Below are 24,239 nucleotides of genomic sequence, written 5' to 3'. Positions count from 1 at the left end.
TTTCTCTTGTTCAGAGAGGGATTGCCTGGTATTTCGGGGCTGGACTGCACTGTTAAGTCAGGATCAGACTGATATGCTACAGGAAAGTTCTTCTCTGTGAAAGGCACATATTGAGCAAAAAGAGGCTGCATCTAGGGTGGTAACTAGCCATAGAACAAGCTATTATGCTATTGTTCGTTCCCAGGTTGAGCGCTTCTCTCTTTTTATTTATGCAAATTATGACACTTAGGGAAGTCTCCCTAAGTGTGATGCGGTAATCCAGACGTGGACCCGTTGCTCAGTGTGCCTAGAGGGATATGGCTGCACCTCACTGACGAGGCCCACAATAGGCCGAAACGTACGTCTGGGGTTTTGCTATTTCTCTTGTTCAGAGAGGGATTGCCTGGTATTTCGGGGCTGGACTGCACTGTTAAGTCAGGATCAGACTGATATGCTACAGGAAAGTTCTTCTCTGTGAAAGGCACATATTGAGCAAAAAGAGGCTGCTTCTAGGGTGGTAACTAGCCATAGAACAAGCTATTATGCTATTGTTCGTTCCCAGGTTGAGCGCTTCTCTCTTTTTATTTATGCAAATTATGACACTTAGGGAAGTCTCCCTAAGTGTGATGCGGTAATCCAGACGTGGACCCGTTGCTCAGTGTGCCTAGAGGGATATGGCTGCACCTCACTGACGAGGCCCACAATAGGCCGAAACGTACGTCTGGGGTTTTGCTATTTCTCTTGTTCAGAGAGGGATTGCCTGGTATTTCGGGGCTGGACTGCACTGTTAAGTCAGGATCAGACTGATATGCTACAGGAAAGTTCTTCTCTGTGAAAGGCACATATTGAGCAAAAAGAGGCTGCTTCTAGGGTGGTAACTAGCCATAGAACAAGCTATTATGCTATTGTTCGTTCCCAGGTTGAGCGCTTCTCTCTTTTTATTTATGCAAATTATGACACTTAGGGAAGTCTCCCTAAGTGTGATGCGGTAATCCAGACGTGGACCCGTTGCTCAGTGTGCCTAGAGGGATATGGCTGCACCTCACTGACGAGGCCCACAATAGGCCGAAACGTACGTCTGGGGTTTTGCTATTTCTCTTGTTCAGAGAGGGATTGCCTGGTATTTCGGGGCTGGACTGCACTGTTAAGTCAGGATCAGACTGATATGCTACAGGAAAGTTCTTCTCTGTGAAAGGCACATATTGAGCAAAAAGAGGCTGCTTCTAGGGTGGTAACTAGCCATAGAACAAGCTATTATGCTATTGTTCGTTCCCAGGTTGAGCGCTTCTCTCTTTTTATTTATGCAAATTATGACACTTAGGGAAGTCTCCCTAAGTGTGATGCGGTAATCCAGACGTGGACCCGTTGCTCAGTGTGCCTAGAGGGATATGGCTGCACCTCACTGACGAGGCCCACAATAGGCCGAAACGTACGTCTGGGGTTTTGCTATTTCTCTTGTTCAGAGAGGGATTGCCTGGTATTTCGGGGCTGGACTGCACTGTTAAGTCAGGATCAGACTGATATGCTACAGGAAAGTTCTTCTCTGTGAAAGGCACATATTGAGCAAAAAGAGGCTGCTTCTAGGGTGGTAACTAGCCATAGAACAAGCTATTATGCTATTGTTCGTTCCCAGGTTGAGCGCTTCTCTCTTTTTATTTATGCAAATTATGACACTTAGGGAAGTCTCCCTAAGTGTGATGCGGTAATCCAGACGTGGACCCGTTGCTCAGTGTGCCTAGAGGGATATGGCTGCACCTCACTGACGAGGCCCACAATAGGCCGAAACGTACGTCTGGGGTTTTGCTATTTCTCTTGTTCAGAGAGGGATTGCCTGGTATTTCGGGGCTGGACTGCACTGTTAAGTCAGGATCAGACTGATATGCTACAGGAAAGTTCTTCTCTGTGAAAGGCACATATTGAGCAAAAAGAGGCTGCTTCTAGGGTGGTAACTAGCCATAGAACAAGCTATTATGCTATTGTTCGTTCCCAGGTTGAGCGCTTCTCTCTTTTTATTTATGCAAATTATGACACTTAGGGAAGTCTCCCTAAGTGTGATGCGGTAATCCAGACGTGGACCCGTTGCTCAGTGTGCCTAGAGGGATATGGCTGCACCTCACTGACGAGGCCCACAATAGGCCGAAACGTACGTCTGGGGTTTTGCTATTTCTCTTGTTCAGAGAGGGATTGCCTGGTATTTCGGGGCTGGACTGCACTGTTAAGTCAGGATCAGACTGATATGCTACAGGAAAGTTCTTCTCTGTGAAAGGCACATATTGAGCAAAAAGAGGCTGCTTCTAGGGTGGTAACTAGCCATAGAACAAGCTATTATGCTATTGTTCGTTCCCAGGTTGAGCGCTTCTCTCTTTTTATTTATGCAAATTATGACACTTAGGGAAGTCTCCCTAAGTGTGATGCGGTAATCCAGACGTGGACCCGTTGCTCAGTGTGCCTAGAGGGATATGGCTGCACCTCACTGACGAGGCCCACAATAGGCCGAAACGTACGTCTGGGGTTTTGCTATTTCTCTTGTTCAGAGAGGGATTGCCTGGTATTTCGGGGCTGGACTGCACTGTTAAGTCAGGATCAGACTGATATGCTACAGGAAAGTTCTTCTCTGTGAAAGGCACATATTGAGCAAAAAGAGGCTGCTTCTAGGGTGGTAACTAGCCATAGAACAAGCTATTATGCTATTGTTCGTTCCCAGGTTGAGCGCTTCTCTCTTTTTATTTATGCAAATTATGACACTTAGGGAAGTCTCCCTAAGTGTGATGCGGTAATCCAGACGTGGACCCGTTGCTCAGTGTGCCTAGAGGGATATGGCTGCACCTCACTGACGAGGCCCACAATAGGCCGAAACGTACGTCTGGGGTTTTGCTATTTCTCTTGTTCAGAGAGGGATTGCCTGGTATTTCGGGGCTGGACTGCACTGTTAAGTCAGGATCAGACTGATATGCTACAGGAAAGTTCTTCTCTGTGAAAGGCACATATTGAGCAAAAAGAGGCTGCTTCTAGGGTGGTAACTAGCCATAGAACAAGCTATTATGCTATTGTTCGTTCCCAGGTTGAGCGCTTCTCTCTTTTTATTTATGCAAATTATGACACTTAGGGAAGTCTCCCTAAGTGTGATGCGGTAATCCAGACGTGGACCCGTTGCTCAGTGTGCCTAGAGGGATATGGCTGCACCTCACTGACGAGGCCCACAATAGGCCGAAACGTACGTCTGGGGTTTTGCTATTTCTCTTGTTCAGAGAGGGATTGCCTGGTATTTCGGGGCTGGACTGCACTGTTAAGTCAGGATCAGACTGATATGCTACAGGAAAGTTCTTCTCTGTGAAAGGCACATATTGAGCAAAAAGAGGCTGCTTCTAGGGTGGTAACTAGCCATAGAACAAGCTATTATGCTATTGTTCGTTCCCAGGTTGAGCGCTTCTCTCTTTTTATTTATGCAAATTATGACACTTAGGGAAGTCTCCCTAAGTGTGATGCGGTAATCCAGACGTGGACCCGTTGCTCAGTGTGCCTAGAGGGATATGGCTGCACCTCACTGACGAGGCCCACAATAGGCCGAAACGTACGTCTGGGGTTTTGCTATTTCTCTTGTTCAGAGAGGGATTGCCTGGTATTTCGGGGCTGGACTGCACTGTTAAGTCAGGATCAGACTGATATGCTACAGGAAAGTTCTTCTCTGTGAAAGGCACATATTGAGCAAAAAGAGGCTGCTTCTAGGGTGGTAACTAGCCATAGAACAAGCTATTATGCTATTGTTCGTTCCCAGGTTGAGCGCTTCTCTCTTTTTATTTATGCAAATTATGACACTTAGGGAAGTCTCCCTAAGTGTGATGCGGTAATCCAGACGTGGACCCGTTGCTCAGTGTGCCTAGAGGGATATGGCTGCACCTCACTGACGAGGCCCACAATAGGCCGAAACGTACGTCTGGGGTTTTGCTATTTCTCTTGTTCAGAGAGGGATTGCCTGGTATTTCGGGGCTGGACTGCACTGTTAAGTCAGGATCAGACTGATATGCTACAGGAAAGTTCTTCTATGTGAAAGGCACATATTGAGCAAAAAGAGGCTGCTTCTAGGGTGGTAACTAGCCATAGAACAAGCTATTATGCTATTGTTCGTTCCCAGGTTGAGCGCTTCTCTCTTTTTATTTATGCAAATTATGACACTTAGGGAAGTCTCCCTAAGTGTGATGCGGTAATCCAGACGTGGACCCGTTGCTCAGTGTGCCTAGAGGGATATGGCTGCACCTCACTGACGAGGCCCACAATAGGCCGAAACGTACGTCTGGGGTTTTGCTATTTCTCTTGTTCAGAGAGGGATTGCCTGGTATTTCGGGGCTGGACTGCACTGTTAAGTCAGGATCAGACTGATATGCTACAGGAAAGTTCTTCTCTGTGAAAGGCACATATTGAGCAAAAAGAGGCTGCTTCTAGGGTGGTAACTAGCCATAGAACAAGCTATTATGCTATTGTTCGTTCCCAGGTTGAGCGCTTCTCTCTTTTTATTTATGCAAATTATGACACTTAGGGAAGTCTCCCTAAGTGTGATGCGGTAATCCAGACGTGGACCCGTTGCTCAGTGTGCCTAGAGGGATATGGCTGCACCTCACTGACGAGGCCCACAATAGGCCGAAACGTACGTCTGGGGTTTTGCTATTTCTCTTGTTCAGAGAGGGATTGCCTGGTATTTCGGGGCTGGACTGCACTGTTAAGTCAGGATCAGACTGATATGCTACAGGAAAGTTCTTCTCTGTGAAAGGCACATATTGAGCAAAAAGAGGCTGCTTCTAGGGTGGTAACTAGCCATAGAACAAGCTATTATGCTATTGTTCGTTCCCAGGTTGAGCGCTTCTCTCTTTTTATTTATGCAAATTATGACACTTAGGGAAGTCTCCCTAAGTGTGATGCGGTAATCCAGACGTGGACCCGTTGCTCAGTGTGCCTAGAGGGATATGGCTGCACCTCACTGACGAGGCCCACAATAGGCCGAAACGTACGTCTGGGGTTTTGCTATTTCTCTTGTTCAGAGAGGGATTGCCTGGTATTTCGGGGCTGGACTGCACTGTTAAGTCAGGATCAGACTGATATGCTACAGGAAAGTTCTTCTCTGTGAAAGGCACATATTGAGCAAAAAGAGGCTGCTTCTAGGGTGGTAACTAGCCATAGAACAAGCTATTATGCTATTGTTCGTTCCCAGGTTGAGCGCTTCTCTCTTTTTATTTATGCAAATTATGACACTTAGGGAAGTCTCCCTAAGTGTGATGCGGTAATCCAGACGTGGACCCGTTGCTCAGTGTGCCTAGAGGGATATGGCTGCACCTCACTGACGAGGCCCACAATAGGCCGAAACGTACGTCTGGGGTTTTGCTATTTCTCTTGTTCAGAGAGGGATTGCCTGGTATTTCGGGGCTGGACTGCACTGTTAAGTCAGGATCAGACTGATATGCTACAGGAAAGTTCTTCTCTGTGAAAGGCACATATTGAGCAAAAAGAGGCTGCTTCTAGGGTGGTAACTAGCCATAGAACAAGCTATTATGCTATTGTTCGTTCCCAGGTTGAGCGCTTCTCTCTTTTTATTTATGCAAATTATGACACTTAGGGAAGTCTCCCTAAGTGTGATGCGGTAATCCAGACGTGGACCCGTTGCTCAGTGTGCCTAGAGGGATATGGCTGCACCTCACTGACGAGGCCCACAATAGGCCGAAACGTACGTCTGGGGTTTTGCTATTTCTCTTGTTCAGAGAGGGATTGCCTGGTATTTCGGGGCTGGACTGCACTGTTAAGTCAGGATCAGACTGATATGCTACAGGAAAGTTCTTCTCTGTGAAAGGCACATATTGAGCAAAAAGAGGCTGCTTCTAGGGTGGTAACTAGCCATAGAACAAGCTATTATGCTATTGTTCGTTCCCAGGTTGAGCGCTTCTCTCTTTTTATTTATGCAAATTATGACACTTAGGGAAGTCTCCCTAAGTGTGATGCGGTAATCCAGACGTGGACCCGTTGCTCAGTGTGCCTAGAGGGATATGGCTGCACCTCACTGACGAGGCCCACAATAGGCCGAAACGTACGTCTGGGGTTTTGCTATTTCTCTTGTTCAGAGAGGGATTGCCTGGTATTTCGGGGCTGGACTGCACTGTTAAGTCAGGATCAGACTGATATGCTACAGGAAAGTTCTTCTCTGTGAAAGGCACATATTGAGCAAAAAGAGGCTGCTTCTAGGGTGGTAACTAGCCATAGAACAAGCTATTATGCTATTGTTCGTTCCCAGGTTGAGCGCTTCTCTCTTTTTATTTATGCAAATTATGACACTTAGGGAAGTCTCCCTAAGTGTGATGCGGTAATCCAGACGTGGACCCGTTGCTCAGTGTGCCTAGAGGGATATGGCTGCACCTCACTGACGAGGCCCACAATAGGCCGAAACGTACGTCTGGGGTTTTGCTATTTCTCTTGTTCAGAGAGGGATTGCCTGGTATTTCGGGGCTGGACTGCACTGTTAAGTCAGGATCAGACTGATATGCTACAGGAAAGTTCTTCTCTGTGAAAGGCACATATTGAGCAAAAAGAGGCTGCTTCTAGGGTGGTAACTAGCCATAGAACAAGCTATTATGCTATTGTTCGTTCCCAGGTTGAGCGCTTCTCTCTTTTTATTTATGCAAATTATGACACTTAGGGAAGTCTCCCTAAGTGTGATGCGGTAATCCAGACGTGGACCCGTTGCTCAGTGTGCCTAGAGGGATATGGCTGCACCTCACTGACGAGGCCCACAATAGGCCGAAACGTACGTCTGGGGTTTTGCTATTTCTCTTGTTCAGAGAGGGATTGCCTGGTATTTCGGGGCTGGACTGCACTGTTAAGTCAGGATCAGACTGATATGCTACAGGAAAGTTCTTCTCTGTGAAAGGCACATATTGAGCAAAAAGAGGCTGCTTCTAGGGTGGTAACTAGCCATAGAACAAGCTATTATGCTATTGTTCGTTCCCAGGTTGAGCGCTTCTCTCTTTTTATTTATGCAAATTATGACACTTAGGGAAGTCTCCCTAAGTGTGATGCGGTAATCCAGACGTGGACCCGTTGCTCAGTGTGCCTAGAGGGATATGGCTGCACCTCACTGACGAGGCCCACAATAGGCCGAAACGTACGTCTGGGGTTTTGCTATTTCTCTTGTTCAGAGAGGGATTGCCTGGTATTTCGGGGCTGGACTGCACTGTTAAGTCAGGATCAGACTGATATGCTACAGGAAAGTTCTTCTCTGTGAAAGGCACATATTGAGCAAAAAGAGGCTGCTTCTAGGGTGGTAACTAGCCATAGAACAAGCTATTATGCTATTGTTCGTTCCCAGGTTGAGCGCTTCTCTCTTTTTATTTATGCAAATTATGACACTTAGGGAAGTCTCCCTAAGTGTGATGCGGTAATCCAGACGTGGACCCGTTGCTCAGTGTGCCTAGAGGGATATGGCTGCACCTCACTGACGAGGCCCACAATAGGCCGAAACGTACGTCTGGGGTTTTGCTATTTCTCTTGTTCAGAGAGGGATTGCCTGGTATTTCGGGGCTGGACTGCACTGTTAAGTCAGGATCAGACTGATATGCTACAGGAAAGTTCTTCTCTGTGAAAGGCACATATTGAGCAAAAAGAGGCTGCTTCTAGGGTGGTAACTAGCCATAGAACAAGCTATTATGCTATTGTTCGTTCCCAGGTTGAGCGCTTCTCTCTTTTTATTTATGCAAATTATGACACTTAGGGAAGTCTCCCTAAGTGTGATGCGGTAATCCAGACGTGGACCCGTTGCTCAGTGTGCCTAGAGGGATATGGCTGCACCTCACTGACGAGGCCCACAATAGGCCGAAACGTACGTCTGGGGTTTTGCTATTTCTCTTGTTCAGAGAGGGATTGCCTGGTATTTCGGGGCTGGACTGCACTGTTAAGTCAGGATCAGACTGATATGCTACAGGAAAGTTCTTCTCTGTGAAAGGCACATATTGAGCAAAAAGAGGCTGCTTCTAGGGTGGTAACTAGCCATAGAACAAGCTATTATGCTATTGTTCGTTCCCAGGTTGAGCGCTTCTCTCTTTTTATTTATGCAAATTATGACACTTAGGGAAGTCTCCCTAAGTGTGATGCGGTAATCCAGACGTGGACCCGTTGCTCAGTGTGCCTAGAGGGATATGGCTGCACCTCACTGACGAGGCCCACAATAGGCCGAAACGTACGTCTGGGGTTTTGCTATTTCTCTTGTTCAGAGAGGGATTGCCTGGTATTTCGGGGCTGGACTGCACTGTTAAGTCAGGATCAGACTGATATGCTACAGGAAAGTTCTTCTCTGTGAAAGGCACATATTGAGCAAAAAGAGGCTGCTTCTAGGGTGGTAACTAGCCATAGAACAAGCTATTATGCTATTGTTCGTTCCCAGGTTGAGCGCTTCTCTCTTTTTATTTATGCAAATTATGACACTTAGGGAAGTCTCCCTAAGTGTGATGCGGTAATCCAGACGTGGACCCGTTGCTCAGTGTGCCTAGAGGGATATGGCTGCACCTCACTGACGAGGCCCACAATAGGCCGAAACGTACGTCTGGGGTTTTGCTATTTCTCTTGTTCAGAGAGGGATTGCCTGGTATTTCGGGGCTGGACTGCACTGTTAAGTCAGGATCAGACTGATATGCTACAGGAAAGTTCTTCTCTGTGAAAGGCACATATTGAGCAAAAAGAGGCTGCTTCTAGGGTGGTAACTAGCCATAGAACAAGCTATTATGCTATTGTTCGTTCCCAGGTTGAGCGCTTCTCTCTTTTTATTTATGCAAATTATGACACTTAGGGAAGTCTCCCTAAGTGTGATGCGGTAATCCAGACGTGGACCCGTTGCTCAGTGTGCCTAGAGGGATATGGCTGCACCTCACTGACGAGGCCCACAATAGGCCGAAACGTACGTCTGGGGTTTTGCTATTTCTCTTGTTCAGAGAGGGATTGCCTGGTATTTCGGGGCTGGACTGCACTGTTAAGTCAGGATCAGACTGATATGCTACAGGAAAGTTCTTCTCTGTGAAAGGCACATATTGAGCAAAAAGAGGCTGCTTCTAGGGTGGTAACTAGCCATAGAACAAGCTATTATGCTATTGTTCGTTCCCAGGTTGAGCGCTTCTCTCTTTTTATTTATGCAAATTATGACACTTAGGGAAGTCTCCCTAAGTGTGATGCGGTAATCCAGACGTGGACCCGTTGCTCAGTGTGCCTAGAGGGATATGGCTGCACCTCACTGACGAGGCCCACAATAGGCCGAAACGTACGTCTGGGGTTTTGCTATTTCTCTTGTTCAGAGAGGGATTGCCTGGTATTTCGGGGCTGGACTGCACTGTTAAGTCAGGATCAGACTGATATGCTACAGGAAAGTTCTTCTCTGTGAAAGGCACATATTGAGCAAAAAGAGGCTGCTTCTAGGGTGGTAACTAGCCATAGAACAAGCTATTATGCTATTGTTCGTTCCCAGGTTGAGCGCTTCTCTCTTTTTATTTAAAACTTTACATTAACTGTTTCTTCAATTTTTAAGCAGCAGAGCACAGTTTTATAATTAAACAAAACAAAACCACAAACTGTTTGAAAAGAGGTAGAACTAGAAAGAGTTAGACTATCACTGTTAATAACATTCTGTTATTCACTCTTTCAGAAACTTTGAATTGAAATGCAAAAATCTCAACATGTCCACATGCTTCTGGCTAAGGCTGGTTCTCTGTTTGCAGCTATATTTCCTGCAGCAGAGAAAAGGCTGTTGAGTTGTATAAGTAGAGTTTTGCCAATTTCACCAAAGTGGGATATTTATCTTTGTTAGCTCTTCACCAATGCTAAGTGTTTTCTACCTTGGCAAGGGGCCTCTCAATAAAGTAAGCCTGACTTCATTCTAACATACAAATATATTGAATATCTATATGCAATGGTAAATAACCAGCTATAAGGTTAGGGGAAATATCTAGTCCGCTCTAAAACTAACGGATATATACTTATAAAGGTTGAATCTGGTTCATATCACAATTTATTAAAAATATAAAAAAACAATAAAAAACAAAATCAAAAGTGCTAAGGACTGTATATCAATAACAGGACAAAGCCTTACACATTTATTTATACAGTACATATAATCAGCAATAGCAAGCAATACGCTAATAATTGTGCAAACAGATAATAGTGCACATCAATTTAAATAACTCCCATCAATCTAGGTGCAAGGTGTAAACAACAAGCTTGGCACTATATCATGAAAAGCATAGTTCCAAATCACCGGATTTACTATAAACAATCCAAATGATGACTATTATATCTGGGTTGCACATAAGCCAGGGGTAGTTGTAAACATATACTGTCCTGAAAAAGTGAAAAGTAGACGTCCTTTAGGCTAAGGACCTAACCATAAAACACAATACCATATGCAGGAGCTCATTGGAGTGAAGCAGCTGGTGTTGTGCACAGACCAATTAATTGCAAACCAACTAATCGATTAATCGATTATGAGATTCGTTGACAACTATTTTCATAATCGATTATTATCGATTATGACGATTAGTTGTTGCAGCTCTAGCCGTGAGATATTTGAATCGCTTGGGCGGAAGCAAATCAAAATCTCTTTCAGACATCACAAAATAATTTATTCACCATTGTCTGAGGAACAAAATCTCCATCCAGGCCGAATATATCCCTGGCCTCTCAAATGTTGCAGCAGACTGGGGTTCTCATCATATTCAGGACTCCATCGATTGGAAATTACTTCCAAAAATGTTCCTAGCCCTCTATTCCTTGAGGGGTCCCTTTGTAATAGATCTTTTACCTTCCAGGTCCAACTTCCAAATGAAACCCTTCTTCAGTTGGCGTCTGGATCCAGAGGCCTCGGCAACAGATGCTTTTCTCCAAACATGGCCAAGTCAGGGAGCTTATGCCTTTCCTCCCTTTTCCATGATTCTGAGAACCCTTGCTCATCTTTGCAGGTCCCAGATCTCCCTTCACCTGATCACTCACCTCTGGCCAACCCAATCCTGGTACCCCTCTCTTCTTGAACTCTCCTTTCTTCCCCCTCTTCTTATCCCTCTCCTTCCCAATCTACTTCTGGACCCGTTAGATCGTCCCCATCCCCTCATTCAGGACGGTTCCCTGAACCTTGTAGCTTGGAAAATTTCAGGGGACCCTGGACCCTCGAAGCTCTTTCGGAGAGATCTCAATCTTTTCTCCAAGAATTGTGGGCTCCAGGCAACAAAAAAGCCTTATTTTCAGCCTGGTTTAGATGGGGTAGTTGGTGTTCCATTAATCTGGCCCGTTCTACTATCTCTGCTAGCCATGATTTCATTAATGATATTCCTATTGGTAAACATCCTCACATTTGTCGTTTACTTAAAGCCATCAGGATTAAAAATCCCCCTTCTTCAAAATATTCATTTTTCTGGGATATAGACCTGGTCATTTCTTTCCTTCAAAATTGGCCATCTAATTCTGATCTTTCTCTCAAACAACAGTCTGCTAAATTAGCTACTCTTTTATGTATTCTCTCTTTCAGCAGGGTTTCAGATGTTAGAGCCATTGATATAAATTCTAAAATGTTTTCTCCCTTTGGAGTAACCTTTATTATTTCTCGTAGAACAAAATCTTTTTCTATGTCTATTTTTTATCCTTTTTTCCCCGATCAACCCAATCTTTGTGTCGCTTCTTGCCTTAAAGAGTATGAATCCAGAAATTCTTCCCTTAGGTCTTCGTCTTCCTCTTAACTTCTCATTTCTTTTGTTTCTCCTTATAAGCCTGTCACTTCTACATCTATCGCTAGATGGGTGAAATGGATTCTCTTGTTATCCGGAGTAGAAGACTCTTTTTCAGCTCACTCTGTCAGAGAAGCTTCAGCTTCCAAAGCTTTCCTTAAATCTTCTCCTCTTTAAGATATTCTTAACGCAGCAGATTGGTCTTCTGAATCTACATTCAAGCAATTTTATTTTAAGCCTATTGCTAATGCTGTTTCTTCTCTTCTTGACTAATTTTTTATTTGCTTTAAGTTAGCAAAATAGGAGTCTCTGTGCTTTCTATAAAATTCTGCCACCTTTTCATAGCAAGTTTGATGTTCATCGTCAGATGCCCCAAGATACCTCAGTTTCGTTCCAGTTTGAAGATTTTTTCCAGTTTTCAACTGGGTTCCAATTGTTTTTTCTTCTCTGGATTCCTAAATTTATTTTTTTCCTTTCCTTATGAACTTTCTACATCTTCGCATCATAGAAGAAAGAGGAGGAATTGGGACTATGTGGGCAGTTTATAAGCACTACGATTATGCTCCTTGACTTGTTTCATCAGCTCATTTGCATGTTTGTTTTTCATTGGTTGTTCTTGTTGTCACTGTTATGTTCAACTTGGCTATATTTTATTGAACGTTATTCTGTAAAAAGCTGCATAGGTAGTAACAAGAAGGTTATGCAAAAAACTCGTCTCTGCGTCTTTAATAAAATCTAGATTATTCCTTCACTATGCTAGGATAATCGGAATTTACTTCTATTATCAAATGTGCTTCATTCTCTATGTATGGTTTTGGCAAATTAGCAGCAGAGCACTAATGGGAGCTAGCTGAACACATGGGACAAGCTCAGGCACCACGTCAAGGTCCTCTCCAATACCTGAGACCCCAAAACAGCCACACAATGCAAGCTTTCAAATCCAAACAAACTGAAAACAAAAAAAGGGTGCACAGGAATATGTAATCACCCTAGACATATACAAAACACGGAAGGGAACTGCACTCTCATACCGGACCGGGTACACATCCTATGACCCTGCAACATGCTCAGCCCTGGGTGCCACTGGCACTCACAGGAAGCTGTGCTGTCCCCAGAGCCACAAGCAGTTAACCCCAGACAGGTCTGGGTGCAAGAACCATAGGGAAAATTACAAAACAAATTAATACAACACACAGAGAAAACCCAGCACTCACTTACAAGCTCTCAGCTAAGATTTAAAAGCAAAAATGGAAAGGTTAGTCACCACATCTGGCCAAATGGGACAAGCTCAGGCACCACGTCAAGGTCCTCTCCAATACCTGAGACCCCAAAACAGCCACACAATGCAAGCTTTTAAATCCAAACAAACTGAAAACAAAAAAAGGGTGCACAGGAATATGTAATCACCCTAGACATATACAAAACACGGAAGGGAACTGCACTCTCATACCGGACCGGGTACACATCCTATGACCCTGCAACATGCTCAGCCCTGGGTGCCACTGGAACTCACAGGAAGCTGTGCTGTCCCCAGAGCCACAAGCAGTTAACCCCAGACAGGTCTGGGTGCAAGAACCATAGGGAAAATTACAAAACAAATTAATACAACACACAGAGAAAACCCAGCACTCACTTACAAGCTCTCAGCTAAGATTTAAAAGCAAAAATGGAAAGGTTAGTCACCGCATCTGGCCAAATGGGACAAGCTCAGGCACCACGTCAAGGTCCTCTCCAATACCTGAGACCCCAAAACAGCCACACAATGCAAGCTTTCAAATCCAAACAAACTGAAAACAAAAAAAGGGTGCACAGGAATATGTAATCACCCTAGACATATACAAAACACGGAAGGGAACTGCACTCTCATACCGGACCGGGTACACATCCTATGACCCTGCAACATGCTCAGCCCTGGGTGCCACTGGCACTCACAGGAAGCTGTGCTGTCCCCAGAGCCACAAGCAGTTAACCCCAGACAGGTCTGGGTGCAAGAACCATAGGGAAAATTACAAAACAAATTAATACAACACACAGAGAAAACCCAGCACTCACTTACAAGCTCTCAGCTAAGATTTAAAAGCAAAAATGGAAAGGTTAGTCACCGCATCTGGCCAAATGGGACAAGCTCAGGCACCACGTCAAGGTCCTCTCCAATACCTGAGACCCCAAAACAGCCACACAATGCAAGCTTTCAAATCCAAACAAACTGAAAACAAAAAAAGGGTGCACAGGATTTGAAAGCTTGCATTGTGTGGCTGTTTTGGGGTCTCAGGTATTGGAGAGGACCTTGACGTGGTGCCTGAGCTTGTCCCATTTGGCCAGATGCGGTGACTAACCTTTCCATTTTTGCTTTTAAATCTTAGCTGAGAGCTTGTAAGTGAGTGCTGGGTTTTCTCTGTGTGTTTTATTAATTTGTTTTGTAATTTTCCCTATGGTTCTTGCACCCAGACCTGTCTGGGGTTAACTGCTTGTGGCTCTGGGGACAGCACAGCTTCCTGTGAGTGCCAGTGGCACCCAGGGCTGAGCATGTTGCAGGGTCATAGGATATATATATATATATATATATATATATATATATATATATATATATATATATATATATATATATATTATATATATAGTTACACGTATATATTTGCATATATCTTCTAATGTGCATTGTATAAATGTATTGAATTACGGTATGTTTCTGATGGTTTTTGTGGTGTTTCTTTCATTGATAATTACATATAGATAAAACATTTACTGCAGTGCTTCTGTCCCCAGCAGTATGGTGTAAACGTCATGTTCTTCCCCCATGTAATTTAGGAGAGTAGCTCCTATTGTAATTTTCAGATAGATTTTTATAAACACTGATAAACTGCATTTTATAATAATATACCCTGGGGGAATCTTTAGATCACTTCATATTTTGTATATGCTGACGAAGGCCACTAGATATAAAACACCAATTATTGCATTTGTTAATTAATTAATAAATAAATGGTTAAATGTTTAATGAAGCGCCAGTCACGTGTTCATTTATTAGTATAAATTACCTTCTATGTATCACGCAATGCTCAGATGTAAACACCGGCTATTTCTCCCGCGTTACAGACACAAGAGGAAAGAAAACCTGCAGCCAATTAGATCGCAGCAATTTACACAAATCCCACCCACTTATAGTTACTCACCAATCATAAAATCTAGTTAGCCGTAGTTGCTTTAATTGCAACCAATAAGATTGGTAGATGCGCAGGATAAGGAAGACGCCGGTATTTAGTAATTGTGTTGTGTTGCGGAAGGAGTCAAATCTTTAGGAATGCGTTGATTATCTTTGGTGTCTGATTTGTGTTATGGATAACTGATTTGTACCATGTAGAATAAGAAACTTTGGGAAAGAGTACCGGAAGTAACAATAAAAAACACGTAATTGTCTAATTTCTATGACAGTCACGAGTACGAACTCAACCACCAATAAAGTCAGTAGTATCATTATTGGACTAATGCAAGGGAGCTGCTTTTAAAGCGACATTGTACAGTAGATTTTCTTTGTATAAATGTTTTGTAGAAGATCCATTTATATAGCCCACCTGGGAGTGACTGTTTTTTATACTAATGTCTACAGATTCTAGCTGCTATTGTTTGTATAATCTGTCTTTTCACATGAGGTGGGGGGGTGTCTGCTGTTTCTCAGCCCCTTTCACTGGCTGTCCCAGCCTAACCTCAACAACTAGTAAACTGGGAGCTGCTAAGTAAGTTTGTAAAAGGTTTTATACTGGATTTTTAGATCAGTATCTGTGCATATTATTCTTTATAGTAGTGTCTTTTACATGCAGTTATATGCAAATTGGTGTATGCTGTTACTTTAAAGGGACAATAAACACTAATTGACTGCTATATAGAACAGGTCCTGTGGGTTTGTCACAGGTTGGGAAGGGTCTTTGGCCATTGCAAAAACCTCCCAAATGTTGCTATTTGAGAGGGACACTGGGACAGTCCCTGATAATGAGCTCTGTACTCTGAGACAGCCATATGTCCCTCTTTACAGAATTTCCCTTAGCCCCACCCTTGGAACACCCACTAACCACCCATGATCCCTCACCTCTCAACACAGCTCCACCAACAAAATTGTGACAAGCTCCTATCAACCTCCTGTGCACAGCATTTTCACATATCCCACTAGGCAGAATATTTACCAAGCGCTGATTGGCCGTTACATGCCGGTGGAGGAGTTCCTAAATCTCCCAATAACACACAGTGTAGGCGTTCTTAAGCAGGCACATGGAAGCCGAAATTCCCCCCATCTCCACTGTCTTTTTTGCGTTTGCCTGTGAGGGGATTAAATGTAAATGTCATTCCCCAAGGTTAAAGGGACATTAAACCCAAAAATTTTCTTTCATGATTCAGATAGAGAATACAATTTTAAGCAATATTCCAATTTACTTCTATTATCTAATTTGCTTCATTCTTTAGATATCCTTTGTTGAAGAAATAGCAATGCAGATGGGTGAGCCAATCACACGAGGCATCTGTGTGCAGCCACCAATCAGCAGCTACTGAGCCTATCTAGATATGCTTTTCAGCATAGAATATCAAGAGAATGAAGCAAATTAGGTAATAGATGTAAATTAGAAAGTTGTTTAAAATTACATGCTCTTTCTAAATCATGAAAGAAAAAAATTGGGTTTCATGTCCCTTTAACTTTGGGTGGATGCCAGAGGATCTGTGGGGAACTGTGTCAATCCTAGATCTTCTGGCATCCAACCCAAAAGAACCTCAGGAAATGCATTTGCCACCAACTGTTCTGGCAAATGCATAACATATGATGTACACATAAAACTGCTGCCATATATTGAACAAGTGAGGGGAGGTATAGGAGCGTCACCAAAATAGGGGCTAAAGTGTGCTATAGAGAGGGTACTCGGGCAAAAATAACCAGTACTAGGGTATGTTCAGTATGACTGAATGGAAATAAATGCAAATCTTTAATAGGACAAAGTGGAGATGAATGTATAAAGGGTTACTGTATACGTATGGGTATGAATGCAGTGTCAACACGCGATAATTATTATAAGAAACAGTATGAAATGGTTATAAAGAACTTATTTAATCCAACATAAAAACTTAAAAATAAAAGTATAGCAAAAAGTAATATAAAAAAGAACAATAAATATTAATCTGAGCTCAGATGTACATAATTGACCTCACAGGGCCCTAAAAACCAAATAAGGATATGTGGAGGGGACGTCCCACGAAAAAGAGAATGTCCCAGAGTGAAATGAGAACAAATTGTCCCAAATGAAAGTCCGATGTAAAAACAACCCAGGAGTAGGAGATGCTTGAAAAAGGCTTCAGGTCCAGAGCTAACCAGGGACGTTTAGAAATACCTGTAAAAAAGAAAAAACAAACGGATGCACAAAAACTAAAAGTTCTAGCTGGGCTAAAAGAAGTTTTTGTGCATCAGTTTGTTTTTTTCTTTTTTACAGGTATTTCTAAATGTCCCTGGTTAGCTCTGGACCTGAAGCCTTTTTCAAGCATCTCAAACTCCACTTTCATTTGGGACAATTTGTTCTCATTTCACTCTGGGACATTTGCTGTTTTATTTTTCTTGGGACGTCCCCTCCACATATCTATATTTGGTTTTTAGGGCCCTGTGAGGTCCATTATGTACATCTGAGCTCAGGTTAATATTTATTGTTCTTTTTTATATTACTTTTTGCTATACAGTACTTTTATTTTTAAGTTTTTATGTTGGATTAAATCTGTTTTCTATTAATCAGTTTTTATGCTGGATTTAATTAGTTCTTTATAACCATTTCATACTGTTTCTTATAAATACTATAGCGTGTTGACACTTTGCATTCATACCCATACGTATACAGTAACCCTTTATACATTCATCTCCACTTTGTCCTATTAAAGATTTGCATTTATTTCCATTCAGTCATACTGAACATACCCTAGTACTGGTTATTTTTTTACCCTCTCTATATCGCGCTCCTATACCTCCCCTCACTTGTTCTATATATAATACAATCCTGTTAGGTGATCGTTATCCTATAGTTAGCTTGTGTGCCCTCTCATTTGGCGCTGACTACTACCTTTTTTTCTTGTGCAAGCTCGTACACCTTCCTACCTGCTTTTAAATAAATATGAAGAGAACAATTTAAATTTGATAATAGAAGTAAATTTGAGAGCTTTTTTAAAACATTTTACACTCTATCTGAATCATTAAACAATATTCTTTGGGTTTTATGTCTGATGCAAGTGTTGTATACAGGGGTTGAAAAATCTGCTTGGCCAATGATCCTTAAAGGGATACTAAACCCAAAGTTTTTCTTTCATGATTCAGATAGAGTATTCAATCTTAAAGGGACACTGAACCCAATTTTTTTTCTTTTGTGATTCAGATAGAGCATGCAATTTCAAGCAACTTTCTAATTTACGTCTATGATCAATTTTTCTTCGTTCTCTTCCTATCTTTATTTGAAAAATAAGGCATCTAAGCTATTTTTTGTTCAGGACACTGGACAGCACTTGTTTATTGGTGGGTGAATGTATCCACCAATCAGCAAGAACAACCCAGGATGTTCACCAAAAATGAGCCGTCATCTAAACTTCTTGCATTTCAAATAAAGATACCAAGAGAATGAAGAAAATTTGATAATAGGAGTAAATTAGAAAGTTGCTTAAAATTGAATGCTCTATCTGAATCACAAAAGAAAAAAAATTGGGTTCAGTTTCCCTTTAAGCAACTTTCTAATGTACTCCTTTTATCATTTTTTCTTTGTTCTCTTGCTATCTTTATTTGAAAAGCAGGAATGAAAACGTTCCTATTATCTAATTTTCTTCAATCTTTTGGTATCTTTATTTGAAAAAGCAGGAATGAAAGCTTAGGAGCCGTACAATTTTAGGTTCAACAGCTGGGTAGCGCTTGCTAATTGGTGGCTAAGGGGCATATGTATCAAGCTCAGTATGGAGCTTGATGCCCCGTGTTTCTGGCGAGTCATCAGACTCGCCAGAAACAGCAGTTATGAAGCAGCAGTCTCAAAGACCGCTGCTCCATAACCTGTCTGCCTGCTCTGAGCAGGCGGACAGACATCGCCGGAAATCAACCAGATCGAGTACGATCGGGTTGATTGACTCCCCCTGCTGGCGGCCGATTGGCCGCGAGTCTGCAGGGGGCGGCAATGCACCAGCAGCTCTTGTGAGCTGCTGGTGCAATGCTGAATACGGCGAGCATATTGCTCGCCGTATTCAGCGAGGTCTGGCGGACCTGATCCGCACTGTCGGATCAGGTCCGCCAGACCTTGATAACTATAGGCCTATATGTAATCACCAAACAGCAAGCGTTATCCAGGGTGCTGAACCAAAATGGGCCAGTTCCTAAGCTTTCATTCCTGCTTTATCAAATAAACATACCAAAAGATCGAAGAAAATTTGATAATAGGAGTAAATTAGAAAGTTGCTTAAAAAATGGAAAAATCTCTGGGCAAATTGGAAACGTGTCTCCCATATTTGTCTCTCAATGTTTTATTTGATTGCATGTTCTCCTTGATGAAACACTTTCCCGTGCAGGTTACATTATTAGGAGAAAGGAGCAGCTACTAGCTGTAGCAGGCATCGCACAAGCTTAGTAGTGGGTTACATTCCTAGCAGCTCTCTTTTGGAGCCTGTGGGTGTGCGAGAGCAGTGTGGGAGCACAACTTTACAACTGTGTAAGGACTCATCTGTGTGAGAGCTCAACAGTAGTGGAACAAAGGAGCACAACATTATAGCACATGTTCAGAAAGGGGTTATAAACAAAAAATGAATAAAGTAGCAGCTCTAGTCGAGTACGGATCTTATAGTGATTGAATAAACCATATAGAAATATTAAAAGTTCATATAGGCCTAGATTTGGAGTTTGGCGGTAGCCGTGAAAACCAGCGTTAGAGGCTCCTAACGCTGGTTTTAGGCTACCGCCGGTATTTGGAGTCATTCAAAAAAGGGTCTAACGCTCACTTTTCAGCCGCGACTTTTCCATACCGCAGATCCCCTTACGTCAATTGCGTATCCTATCTTTTCAATGGGATCTTTCTAACTCCGTTATTTAGAGTCGTGTCTGAAGTGAGCGTTAGAAATCTAACGACAAAACTCCAGCCGCAGAAAAAAGTCAGTAGTTAAGAGCTTTCTGGGCTAACGCCGGTTCATAAAGCTCTTAACTACTGTGCTCTAAAGTACACTAACACCCATAAACTACCTATGTACCCCTAAACCGAGGTCCCCCCACATCGCCGCCACTCGATTAAATTTTTTTAACCCCTAATCTGCCGACTGCCACCTACGTTATACTTATGTACCCCTAATCTGCTGCCCCTAACACCGCCGACCCCTATATTATATTTATTAACCCCTAACCTGCCCCCCACAACGTCGCCGCCAGCTACCTACAATAATTAACCCCTAATCTGCCGACCGCAAAGGGCCGCTACTTACGTTATCCTTATGTACCCCTAATCTGCTGCCCCTAACACCGCCGACCCCTATATTATATTTATTAACCCCAAATCTGCCCCCCACAACGTCGCCTCCACCTGCCTACACTTATTAACCCCTAATCTGCCGAGCGGACCGCACCGCTATTATAATAAAGTTATTAACCCCTAATCCGCCTCACTAACCCTATAATAAATAGTATTAACCCCTAATCTGCCCTCCCTAACATCGCCGACACCTAACTTCAAACATTAACCCCTAATCTGCCGACTGGAGCTCACCGCTATTCTAATAAATGTATTAACCCCTAAAGCTAAGTCTAACCCTAACACCCCCCTAAGTTAAATATAATTTACATCTAACGAAATTAATTAACTCTTATTAAATAAATTATTCCTATTTAAAGCTAAATACTTACCTGTAAAATAAATCCTAATATAGCTACAATATAAATTATATTTATATTATAGCTATTTTAGGATTTATATTTATTTTACAGGTAACTTGGTATTTATTTTAACCAGGTACAATAGCTAAAATAGTTAAAATAATTACAAAATTACCTGTAAAATAAATCCTAACCTAAGTTACAATTAAACCTAACACTACACTATCAATAAATCAATTAAATAAAATACCTACAATTACCTACAATTAAACCTAACACTACACTATCAATAAATTAATTAAATACAATATCTACAAATAAATACAATTAAATAAACTAACTAAAGTACAAAAAATAAAAAAATATTTACAAACATCAGAAAAATATTACAACAATTTTAAACTAATTACACCTACTCTAAGCCCCCTAATAAAATAACAAAGCCCCCCAAAATAAAAAAATGCTCTACCCTATTCTAAATTACTAAAGTTCAAAGCTCTTTTACCTTACCAGCCCTGAACAGGGCCCTTTGCGGGGCATGCCCCAAAGAATTCAGCTCTTTTGCCTGTAAAAAAAACACATACAATACCCCCCCCCAACATTACAACCCACATACCCCTAATCTAACCCAAACCCCCCTTAAATAAACCTAACACTAAGCCCCTGAAGATCTTCCTACCTTATCTTCACCATACCAGGTTCACCGATCGATCCAGAAGAGCTCCTCCGATGTCCTGATCCAAGCCCAAGCGGGGGGCTGAAGAGGTCCATGATCCGGCTGAAGTCATCATCCAAGCGGGAGCTGAAGAGGTCCATGATCCGGCTGAAGTCTTCATCCAAGCGGGAGCTGAAGAGGTCCATGATCCGGCTGAAGTCTTCTATCAACGGCATCTTCAATCTTCTTTCTTCGGGAGCCATCATCTTCCATCCGACGCGGAACATCCTCTTCTCCTGACGCCTACTCGCCGAATGACGGTTCCTTTAAATGACGTCATCCAAGATGGCGTACCTCGAATTCCGATTGGCTGATAGGATTCTATCAGCCAATCGGAATTAAGGTAGGAATATTCTGATTGGCTGATGGAATCAGCCAATAGAATGCAAGCTCAATCTGATTGGCTGATTGGATCAGAATATTCCTACCTTAATTCCGATTGGCTGATAGAATCCTATCAGCCAATCGGAATTCGAGGGACGCCATCAGCGATAGCGGGGCGGCAGAATAGGGGTTAATAAGTGTAAGGTTAGGGGTGTTTAGACTCGGGGTACATGTTAGGGTGTTAGGTGCAGACGTAGGAAGTGTTTCCCCATAGACAACAATGGGGCTGCGTTAGGAGCTGAACGCGGCTTTTTTGCAGGTGTTAGGTTTTTTTTCAGCTCAAACAGCCCCATTGTTTTCTATGGGGGAATCGTGCACGAGCACGTTTTTGAGGCTGGCCGCGTCCATAAGCAACTCTGGTATCGAGAGTTGCAGTGGCGTTAAATATGCTGTACGCTCCTTTTTTGGAGCCTAACGCAGCCATTCTGTGGACTCTCAATACCAGAGTTATTTTAAAGGTGCGGCCAGAAAAAAGCCAGCGTTAGCTACGCGGGTCGTTACCGACAAAACTCTAAATCTAGCCGATAGTATTTTATTCTGATATGTAAAATAATAGCCAAAAGTAAGATAGAATAGGGATGTCTCCCTTAAAAATAACAGATAAAATTAAAAAGGTGATTTCAAACCTTGCTTAAAGGGACATGAAACCCAAAAAATTTCTTTCATGATTCAGATATAGAATACAATTTTAAATAACTTTCCAATTTACTTCTATTATTTAATTTGCTTCCTTCTCTTGTTATTCTTTGCTGAAAGGTTTATCTATGTAAGCTCAGGAGCAGCAAAGAACCTAGGTCCTAGCTGCTGATTGGTGGCTGCATATATATACAGATTGTCATTGGCTCACCCATGTGTTCAGAAACCAGTAGTGCATTGCTGCTCCTTCAACAAATGATACCAAGAGAATGAAACAAATTAGATAATAGAAGTAAATTTGAAAGTTGTTTAAAATGGTATGTTCTACCTAAATCATGAAATAACATTTTGGGTTTCATGTCCCTTTAAAATCCACAATAAAAAATTATTTGACAAATTGGTGAGCCACAATATAAAACCTCAGCGGATTATTAATCTATAAACATATTATACATATATCAAAGTGTCTGATGGACTTAATGCCACCCAATATTGGTGTACAAGTGAATTGGAGACAATTTTTAAAAGTTAGTGCTCGATGGAGTCTGAAAAACTTTTACCTTCTTATTTGGATGTAGGCTGACATCCCCTCGGCGGATTCTTACCGCATCCAGAGGAATGGCTGAAACAAGAAAGACAGTGTATATAGGTTACCTCCGTGTGCGACTCGCACACTATGTGTTGTCCTAATTGGGTGGTGATCCGGATCTCCTTGCATCTTAGGGAGTGTTACAGCAAGCTGGAATTCACATCCTGAGGTGGATCACGTGACCGCTGGCTGACTTTGCAGAGGTCACTTGATTGTCTGGTATACCGGTTGAATAGCACTATTTGAAAAACAAGATAAATGTTACCACTATGGAAGTGGATCACAAAGGAATGAAAGGAAATAAAACCCTTTAAGGAATATTTTGCCAAATCCTTCTGTGTTTAAATACCTCCCTCCGTTCTAAGTTAGAACTCAGGGTGGGTGTATTAGCAGACGAGTATAGTGCTGTCCAATGTAGCAAAGATATGTGAGAGTCCTGGTCAACGCGTTTTGCCCTGCTCTGGGCTTTATCAAGACATCCGCAGAGGGGATTGTTAGCCTACATCCAAATAAGAAGGTAAAAGTTTTTCAGACTCCATCGAGCACTAACTTTAAAAAATAATTTCCAATTCACTTGCACACCAATATTGGGTTGCATTTAGTCTATCTGACACTTTGATATATCTATAAGATGTTTATAGATTAATAACCCGCTGAGGTTTTATATTGTGGCTCACCATTTTTTAAATAATTTTTTACTGTGGATTTTAAGCAAGGTTTGAAATCACCTTTTTAATTGTATAAATAAAAAGAGAGAAGCTCTTTACCTGGGAACGAACAATAGCATAATAGCTTGTTCTATTGCTAGTTACCATCCAATAAGCAGCCTCTTTTTGCTCAACATGTGCCTTTTACAGAGAAGAACCTTCCTGTAGCATATCAGTCTGATCCTGACTTAACAGTACAGTCCAGCCCCAAAATACCAGGCAATCCTTCTCTGAACGAGAGAAACAGCAAAACCCCAGATGTACGTTTCGGCCTAGTGTGGATATCCCTCTAGGCACACTGAGCAACGGGTCCACGTCTGGATTCCCGCATCACACTTAGGGAGACTTCCCTAAGAGTCATAATTTGCATAAATAAAAAGAGAGAAGCGCTCAACCTGGGAACGAACAATAGAATAATAGCTTGTTCTATGGCTAGTTACCACCCTAGAAGCAGCCTCTTTTTGCTCAACATGTGCCTTTCACAGACAAGAAGCACAACTGGGCTAAAAGAGGCTGCTCCTAGGTGGTAACTTGCCACAGAACAAGCTACTGAGCTGTTGTTTGTTCCTGGTAGAGCGCTTCTCTCTTCGTATGCACCTTTTTAATTGTATCTGTTATTTTTAAAGGAGACGTCCCTATTCTGTCTTAC

At 42.4% G+C, this 24,239-nt stretch overlaps 1 protein-coding gene across 1 annotated transcript in view; it reads right to left on the bottom strand.

Annotated features, from left to right (window-relative positions):
- DDX11 (DEAD/H-box helicase 11) overlaps positions 1-14,793 on the bottom strand; it is a 552,545-nt gene extending 537,752 nt beyond the window's left edge. The window contains exon 1 of the mRNA XM_053718816.1: positions 14,750-14,793. The gene's annotated coding sequence lies outside the window, so the exon portion shown is untranslated. The remainder of the gene's footprint in view (positions 1-14,749) is intronic.
- Positions 14,794-24,239: the final 9,446 nt, after the last annotated feature.

This window comes from Bombina bombina, chromosome 6, assembly GCF_027579735.1.
Source record: "Bombina bombina isolate aBomBom1 chromosome 6, aBomBom1.pri, whole genome shotgun sequence".
NCBI classification, from domain to species: Eukaryota; Metazoa; Chordata; class Amphibia; order Anura; family Bombinatoridae; genus Bombina; species Bombina bombina.
The sequence above is the reverse complement of the archived record's forward strand: the minus strand, read 5'-3'. Positions and strand labels throughout refer to the sequence as shown.